This window comes from Doryrhamphus excisus, chromosome 8, assembly GCF_030265055.1.
Source record: "Doryrhamphus excisus isolate RoL2022-K1 chromosome 8, RoL_Dexc_1.0, whole genome shotgun sequence".
NCBI classification, from domain to species: Eukaryota; Metazoa; Chordata; class Actinopteri; order Syngnathiformes; family Syngnathidae; genus Doryrhamphus; species Doryrhamphus excisus.
In genome coordinates, this window is record NC_080473.1 from 11,713,096 (window position 1) to 11,723,482 (window position 10,387).

Genomic DNA, 10,387 nt, shown 5'->3' on the forward strand with positions numbered 1-10,387 from the left:
AGGCATTACTGCCTGTCGCACCTCCGACAGTGCCAGTGGGCCGGCAGGCCAGGTAGCTCAGTGAAGGAGCAGATTTTGGGGGGGGGGGGGGGGGGGATGACATCATAACATAACGGTCATGTTAGGTGAATATTATAATTGGTGACACATTTTACTCAAAACACTCAATGAAAGTATTTTGAGGTCAACAAGCTAAAGTCAGAGTCACGTCCCAAGTCAGTGAAGTCTGAGTCTTGTCAATAAGGGATATGTAAATGATTCACCTGGTGCATGAAAAATGGGAAGAAATCATGACTTTGCTGTCATTGACCCTGCATGACACACACAAGTCATACAGAGGTCATAGACATAGAATAACATAGAACATAGAATAATATCTCTGTTCAAATTTACAAACCTCTGTTAAGCAATGAAGTCTGTAAAATTAAATAATTTAAAATAAAAAAAATAAAAAAATTGTTGACTATAATGATGAAAATGGTAATATTAATGTTGATTATAATGATGGTAATAATGATAAAGATTATAACAATAATGATAATGATAACAATAATAATATTACAATGATAATAATAACAGGGGAAAACAAGACAGTGGCATGAACATGATTATATCTTGCAAAAAGGGGTAGGCATTTATAAGCTTTTGCTTCAGCCTACTCCTTTTGGGCTTGTTATCAGATAGTTGAATACAAATGTAAATAATGGAAGGTTATATTTTGATTGATGTAAGAAATGCACTGTAATGTTTCATATATTTGCCCAAATAAAGGGAAAAAAATAAAGGAAAAAAAAAAAGGCACTGCGGAAGGAAACATTTGGTGAAGTAGAAAATAACACAATAAATCCATAAAACATGAATGATTTAGTTCAATTACAGCATGGTTCATGGTTATTTTTAATACAGATATTTTACAAATATAATAGGGAATAAGTCCTTGGACACAGGAGGATATTGAAACTACATAACTATACTTCATCTTGTATTATAATAGAAAATGTTTCATCCTTTGCAAAGATCATGTCAACAGCAGCAGTGCTCTGATGGTTCACTATGTTGTCCCCCCCTCCCTTCCCTTCACTCCCCTGGCCTTGTCGCCATGGCACTGCCCCACAAGCTTTGTCAACAAGGCAAACGGGAACTGTGCCATGGCTTTACACAAATTATTGCAATTCAGGGGAACAATATGTTGACTCACATACTAGTTTGGGAGTGACTATCTGGAATGAAGCGGTTGTGTCCGCTTATTTGGATTAATATTAAGTGCAACCAGTGAGGATTTTTTTTAATTGAACGCACCCTTATTCTAAATTTAGAACATAAATGTTCTTTTCTTCTGCTAATTCCACCTAGATAACCAACGCACGCCTGTGAGATAACAATCAAGCTCACTGCTCTGTGCTGCAAAAGTCAACATCAGCTAATGACATCATGTTTGCGCCTCCGGGCGCATGAACATTTCAGCACAAAACCACTTCCTGCCTCATTAAACTTCCTGTCAGGTATATTAGGTATAATAAACATTTAAAACGAGAAGTAAAAACCCACAAGTGAAACTCTTGAATATGTTAATGGTGCTTAAGTGTCTAAAACAAGCAACCAGATCTGAATCTCGGTATGAGTAACAGCCTTGCAGCATTTCCAGTCTTGCAACAATGAATATTGATTTGGTGGACATGTTTATCTAAAAAGTGCTTGTGATGAAGGCGCTAAGGTCGGATGTGATAGAAAAGACTCAATAATATATCTGAATATGCCTCAAGACTGTTTCTTATCTCTATTAAAACCATCAGGAAAGCTAATCTCAACAATAACAACAACACAGTATGCCGCTACTACAGACTGTATAGTATGCTCACACTGCGTTTATCAGATTTTTTGTTAAAATAAGATGATGAAACACAGGCAAAAACACATAAAAAACACTGTGATGAAAATATAAAATACAAGAAATAATCATATATTTTCCCTCTGAATCTTCTCTTCATTGTAACCCGCCATATTTTTAAACAGCATGTTGGTCTTCATGCCATATATAACACAAAATACACATGCTAACACAGACTGGAAATGTACAGTCACAGAAAAACAGCCTCAAAAAGAGATTCTCTTAGATCCATGATGAAGTCATAAACCTTAAATCAAAGTACTGCTTATATCAAAGTACTACATGATGATAATGCTTTCTTTATTCATTCATTTTCCTGTTGGAAACTGCTGGTGCTGGAGCCTATCCCAGCTGTCTTCATACGAGAGGCGGGGTACACCCTGGACTGGTGGCCAGCCAATCACAGGGCACATATAGACAAACAACCATTCACACTCACATTCATACCTATGGACAATTTGGAGTCGCCAATTAACGTAGCATGTTTTTTTGGAATGTGGGAGGAAACCGGAGTACCCGGAGAACATGCAAACTCCACACGGAGATGGGTAGGTGGAATCGAACTCCGGTCTCCTAGCTGTGTGGCCTGCGTGCACCACTTGGAAAAACCTGATGGAAGAAAATAGAGCAGTCCACAAAAGTGATACTTGGTTTGTTTACATACTTTTGCTATTTAGGCTAAAATAAACAGCAGGTTGAATCACCACAAATGTGGCAATAAAATGGCTTATGACAGGCCAACTAAGGGACACTAAGAGGGTCTTTACTGGCTTTTATGATGGTTAGAGATTGAGGGGAATCTTTGCAGTGTCATCTTTTACAGGCCTGCAGGTGAAATTTGTATTATGATGCATTAAACAAAGTAAATCTTTCAAAAATAGCAGTCCAACAATGTAAAGGTTGCTGTGTCTTGTCTTTGATTACATTTGTTTTGCTTGCATGACAAACGATACGAGGGATCACATCTGAGTTGAAACATTAGTGTCCCATTAAAAAGACATTTGCAGCATGCATTGTTTGTCAAATCTGTTACCTCCTGTCAATACGGAATATGCAATTAACTGTCTGTTTATGCTGGACTGCGTCCAATTCCAACTGCGATTCTGTAGTGTATCCAAGCTGCTTTGTTTCTCTGTTTCATGGATGGGTTACTCTCTTTCAGTTAGCAATGCTGATGCAGCTTGCTGATTACGTGTGTTTTCATAGGCTTGCGTGTGCATGAGTGCACAGCATTTCTGAGCTTGCAAACAGTATGTACAGTAAGAGCTTCATTAGAAAATGAAATTATTTTATGTGTTGAGGATCGAGTGGCATTGATGGTAATTGTTATGTACAGATAGATAGATAGACTTTCTTTATTGTCATTGCACAATAACACAGCGGTGAAATTGCCAACGAAATGTCGTTGCTTGGCTCTCGTATAATAATAAAGAATAATAATGTGGTGAATAAATAGATGACATCAAATATGAACAACAATGTACAGCATAGACAGTAAATTACACAAATAATTTAAATAATTTTGAATAAATAATAATAATTTAGGGGCGGCACGGCGGTCGTGTGGTTAGTGCGCAGACCTCACAGCTAGGAGACCAGGGTTCAATTCCACCCTCGGCCATCTCTGTGTGGAGTTTGCATGTTCTCCCTGTGCATGCGTGGGTTTTCTCCGGGTACTCCGGTTTCCTCCCACATTCCAAAAACATGCTAGGTTAATTGGCGAGTCCAAGTTGTCCATAGGTATGAATGTGAGTGTGAATGGTTGTTTGTCTATATGTGCCCTGTGATTGGCTGGCCACCAGTCCAGGATGTACCCCGCCTCTCGCCCGAAGACGGCTGGGATAGGCTCCAGCACCCCCGCGCGACCCTTGTGAGGAAAAGCGGTAGAAAATGAATGAATGAATGAATAATAATTTAAAGTTTTGCGTGTGCAGAGATACAGTGATGAGATCCTGATGCCCATTGTTTTGCAATCACCTCATGTTGCAGCATGACAATGTGTGTCCTCTTCTGGCGTGGCGACTTCACTTCCTGTCCACCCCTCACTCAGGTCCCATTGAGGGGAAAACATTTATAACACCCATGATTTCTAAGTAAGTAATCCAACTTCACAGCAATTCAACCTATGCCACACTTGTATGGTTGATACATTATCAATTATTAATGCTCACTAACAGATTTAGAAGAGATTTGTGACAAAACAATATTTTTGTTGAGTGTAATATACAACATTTGCTCAGTTTTACATGTACAGTTACAGCGCACACACACATCACTGTTAAGTGAATTAACAGCTCTTTCTATGATAACATCTTTCCACATCTCTGACTACTAATCATCTAGCTTTAGAAAAGAGGAAGTTGCTGGCCAGCCAGGCCCATTACTACACTAATAGAAAGCACACAAGTTAGAATAGGACAAGCTGAAATAACTTTAAAGACACAAAGTCAGCATATGTCTATTTTGGTTTATGCTAAGAATTTAATAGGTCATTTCTGCAAATGGTTGATGCATCATGTTTGCATGAATGAGACTCACAAGGGTTTGTTTGTATGTTATGATTTGAACAAAGGGCATGAAGTTATGTGCTGGTTGTTGAATCTTGTGTGTCAAAGCAGGATATTTTAGCAGAAGCGAATGGTGGGGAGACACTAACAATAGATTTACTATACATACAGTAGATATAGATATAGATATATTCCATTAATGTGCACAGGAAGACTGAGTGTTGTAGATCAGGGATCCCCAACCACTGGTGCGCAGTACACTTCCAGAAGCAATGACTTAAAAAAAAGCTACATGCATAATGAATACATATTAATTTTGTAAATATTATATTCATTCATTTTCTGCCGCTTATCCTCACGAGGGTCGCGGGGGTGCTGGAGCCTATCCCAGCTGTCTTTGGGCGAGAGGCGGGGTACACCCTGGACTGGTGGCCAGCCAATCACAGGGCACATATAGACAAACAACCATTCACACTCACATTCATACCTATGGACAATTTGGAGTCACCAATTAACCTAGCATGTTTTTGGAATGTGGGAGGAAACCAGAGTACCCGGAGAAAACCCACGCATGCACGGGAGAACATGCAAACTGCACACAGAGATGGCCGAGAGTGGAATTGAACCCAGGTCTCCTAGCTATTATATTATATTATATTATATTATATTATATTATATTATATTATATTATATTATATTATATTATATTATATTATATTATATTATATTATATTATATTATATTATATTATATTATATTATATTATATTATATTATATTATATTATATTATATTATATTATATTATATTATATTATTTTTTGTTATTATATCATATTATATTATGGGAAAATATTTACGTCGTTATTCCCAACGTGAAAGTCTAACTTTGCCTGCATTGCCTCTGATCATGATCTATGGTAAAAATGGTGTCGAAATGCAAACAAATTAGAGTGCGCCAGATTGTTTCTTTTTTCCAGTGTATTTTTTTTATGTAAAGCAACACTTTTTTCATTGTGTAAAAAATTATTGAAGTTTAAAAACCATAAAAACTATAAACAATATTTTCCAAGCCTTTCAAGAATTGTATATTTTGTCGAAAAAATATGATGGCTGCTTCCATAACAAAAACCCATCATGCTGGTTATGAGTGGCCTTTAAAAAAAACATGTCCTAAACAACCTCAAATTGCACTGAGTGTGTGATGGCCTATCTGTGAATCAGTTGCTTACTGTGGTAATATGATGTGGTTTGTCTCCAGGGACATAAACACTAAATCCACGAGCATGCACATTACTGTACAGTGGATGATAGTTGATACCCGAAAGCTCAGCCCGGTGATATTATGAGGACAAACAGGAAGAATCCAGTCTGATCTTGTTTGTTTACAATGGAAAGCCAGTAAAGGTTATGAATAATAACATGCTGGCTCAAAATATCAGCTTCATCTGACACCTCATGTGCTTATATTGTACAAAACGCATGAATATGGTCGAAACAGCAGATGAGGTCACAATGAAACTTGAGAAAATAACAAACATTCATGACCTTAATCTCGCATAAGGTGGACTTCATATGATATTGTCACTTTTTTCCTTTTTTATGTTGATGTTTAGTTATCACATGCTCAAATTCCTTATTAGAATAAGTATCTTTTCATATTACATGTGTGCTTTGTAAAGTCTTTGTGGATCAAATTATAATAATACTTTGTTGCCCTTTTAGTGGAACAGATCCGGATGTTATCAGGAATGAAATGCCACATGGGATGAATGCCATTGTTTTGCAAAGAGTAGAGACAAAAATACACTTTCCTGTTTAATTCAAGTGTCTTCATCCGACAAATGCAATGTAAGGAAACATATTTTTTTATCTGTATCCTGCAAACAGCTTTGTCACAAAAAAAAAACAAAACAAGCAAACTCTATCTTGTTGCCAACTGGACCTCAGGTTAATTAGTAGCGCACAAGTCAAGGTAATGAGGTGGAATGGGGCGACAGTTCACTAAGAGCTACACTCGCCACAGGCAATAACCCAGACATCCTTTCTCCTGCTGGGCTCAAAACAACATGATAAGGCCATGTAATTAGGCGGATAGATAGGCTTAGTATGTAGGGAACATAGATTGTAAAAGCTAATGGAGTCACTGCACTGGCATCCATTAGCGGGTGCAGTGTAATATGAAAAAAACTGGTCTTAGTAAAATACTACATAAGGTAGAACAGGAATCCAGTGGCTCCTTGGCGATGCGGTGCAATTACATTGAATATTATCATGCTTAGATAAACATGATAACTTTTAAACTGCTCCATTTTCATCCTTGACAATGTGTACATGCCAAACCTCTTGACCTGTCCAAGGTGTACCTCAGGTGTCATACGAAATAACAGGAAAAACAATAGAAGGTACTCGGGTTTGCCTTTCAGGTGCTTTAAAGTATCTGAATGAGATTTAATTACTATCCCAAGGCAGTATTGGAAGCAGGTGAAGAGCATTAAGGCACTCAAGGGAGGAGAACAATTCCATCTGCAGCTGAAATAGCAATTAGAGCCTGTGAGTCACTGCCACCTGCCATATGACTGATAAAACATGTCTTTGTGCATACAGTATGTGAAGAGAGGCTTTGGGATACACACAGCATGGTAAATAAAGTAAATATTTTATATATATTTTATATAAGTAAAGTAAATAAATTGCTAATAGCTTAATGTTATTTCTGACTTCTGCTTTTAAATTGTGATATATACAGTTTAAAATGAGACTAGTAGTATTTTTAAAAAATGGAAAAACATCACACAAAAAAGACAATATTGTCCTGCAGCGTCCTCTGTTGGGCAACAACTGCTACACCAGATCATATAATGTTATAGGAAGTTACATGGTAATTTATTTTTCAAAAAAATTACTTACCTTTTTAAATTTAAAAATCTGAATTTTGATTATTACTTTAAGGACATACTGTATACTTCTGAATAAATAAACTCTAGTATTTAATGTAATTGTGGCTCTATTTGCTCTGTCTGATGTCAGGTGTGCGTTCCCCTTTAAGACAGCAGGCAGCAGCGGCGCCTCATTAGAACAGAAGACATTGGCGCGCTTTTTGTTTTCATTACTGCATTTATGAGACATACTCATTTAAAGTACTCCTATAAAATACTCGGAAAAAGTCTCCAAAAGTGCCCACAATGCTCCATTTAAACATTAACATATTTAACTAATCTACAATGACATTGTTATTATCATTATGAGCATTGTTACATCGATGGAACTACCTTACTGCTGCATTAACACACTTGCTAACTACTAGCTAGCTTCACCACAGACTTGCCCTGTAGTTTGGAAAAATTAACGTACATACATATCATCAATCAATTAAGGACCAAACAAATGTGACAGACTTTCCAATATGTAGTCATCAATATGCTAGTTTGTCTCAATGAGCCTGATGAAGTACAGTTATCATGGAAACAGTCCTTTGTGAATGCAATCATAGGCCTCAGTGTAACATTCAGTGAAAGATGGATTTATTAGTCATGACACACCATGTACATATCAAGGCCAGCATAATAATATATAAAGAAAATGTGGAGAAAATTGAGGCTCAATGTTTTGGTTTGCTAGCTATAAATAAATGTTAAGGTCCCATGAACATCTAATAGTTTGTTTGTGATTAAATGATGTGTCTACTGTGTTATGACGCTTTGTGATAGGAACACACTCCCATAAATGAATGAAAAACTTAATTTGTTAATTGAATACAGTATATATGTAGCTACACAGAGTGAGGATAACACTTTTTACACCTCACCTCCTTATGTCTCCCATGTAAGGCAGGAAGTATGCCAAGGAAGCCAAAAGCCATCACCATGGAAGTGAAAGTAAACATAAATCCACCCGAAAATATTGGCAGCACTTTTGGTCTTAATTGCTCGAGTGTCGCACCCATCATTAAGCATAATGATGTATCCATGAACATGATAAAGCAGGCCTCCAACCATCAGGAAACTTTCAGGAGCAATGCTTAAAAAAAGTTCAAATTCATATTAATTTTGGAAATCTGGCACATTATTTCATCGAAATATCAAAGTTATTGCGTGTTTTTATTATTTTGTATCATTGTGTTTCGGGGAACAACAGCCCGTCCCACTTTGTTCATGGTCCTTGAATGCACCATAGTTGCACGTGCTAACGCTGCTCTACTATACCGTATTTTTCCCATTTATCTCTTGTTTGCTCCCAAATGCTGATATTATGTAGGAATGCATAAAGGTAATGTTGTTCCTGGCTTAATTTTACACCATGTATGGTTTATTACTGTATTATATATGTCTTTCATGTGTTCTATGTACAGCGTGAGTGATTTACTTACTTTCATAATCTTGCTAAATTGGAGTTTATCGCCGCAATGCTTCATTTAATGTAGTATTAATGTTAACCCTTAGATGGCAGCATTTTGCTGAGCCCCTGGTGAGTAATAAGAGCTGAAATAAGCAGAAACCCTACAAATGATGGAAGAATGCATGTGCCTTTAAAATTCGACCTTGACCATTTAAGTTTGGTTAGGTTTTTAACACATTTTTGTGTGCCTATCCCAATAATATCTTGGAAGTCATCATCGTCGACCTTCTAGTTTGGACACTGCTCTTGTTAGTTTTTCATTTCTATTCTTTATTATCAAATTATTCCAAATGTTCTACTGTAATTTAATTATTCATCCATTTTCTACACTATTTATCCTCATTACCGTGTGATGTTCCTTCATTTAACGTGTTAAGCATGTCTGAAACATACATATAAACCATACTATATCGTACTTATTAGTGCAAAAATTCATAATATACTGGATGAGAACCAGAGCACCTTTAAAAAGGATACACATAACGTCTGACCATTACAGTGACATTGCCGTCAATACACACACACACACACACACACACACAAACACAGAGGTCTGGTTCTATTGAGGTCTGTTCCCATTTCTGACAGCTGCATGCATCACTGGGTGGTTTGTCTGAGCCAATCAGCTGCTGGCTCACTGGATGTTTCCTTATACTGCAGCAGGAGAGAGGAAAAAAAGCATACACAAATGAATGAAATGGGTGGGTGGATGATATGGAGGGGGGGGGGCATGCAAAGTGTCATCCAGACAGAGGAGGAAAGGGAGATCAGACCACTTACCACTATGACGTGAATTTGTTAACTGTACGACAAAGAGGAGAGCTGTGTCACGCTGGATTGGCCAATCGGGTGCTGAGAAATTGGGCCACTTATGACATCAATGCTGGCATCGGATGAGAGTTGCCCGCATGAGGGAGCTTTCCAATGAGAGAACAGACGGAGAGAGCATAATGTAATGGTCGACAAAAAACAGAAATAAAAATACAACTACCGACTTCTTTCTTTAGTCACAATTTCACCGCATGTTTTTATAATAATTATAAAATGAAGAACATGCGACTCCACACAGAGATACCCAAGCGGAGATTCAAACCATTTTTTCCATCATAAAATATTTTATCTTTCCATCGTTAGACCACAGATGGCGGCTCTAAAGGCCACAATGTTTAATCAATACAAAAGAACCATGACAAACAATATCAGAGTAATGGCTGAAAGCAAGGCCGTGCATAGAATGGACTAACATGATTAGAGTACATATGAAGGCTACTTCTATATCCACCATGAAAAATTACATTTTTGTGTTAGTTGAGATGTATACAAGCCAGACTTCAGATATTATATACATTTTGAAATGATTGTGGAAGCGTATGCATATGTTCTAGGCCAGGGGTCTCAAACTCAATTTACTTGGGGGCCACTGGAGCTCGGGTCTGGGTGAGACTGGGCCGCATCAGGTTTTCCAAAAAAAAAAAAAATTAAAAAACTTCGCTTTGGTTCCAATTTTCTACAAGAAAAGCTCTGATAAAACATTCCACTGTTCTCAAATATCTTAATTTTTATTTTTCTACACAAAATAAGATGAAAAATAAATAA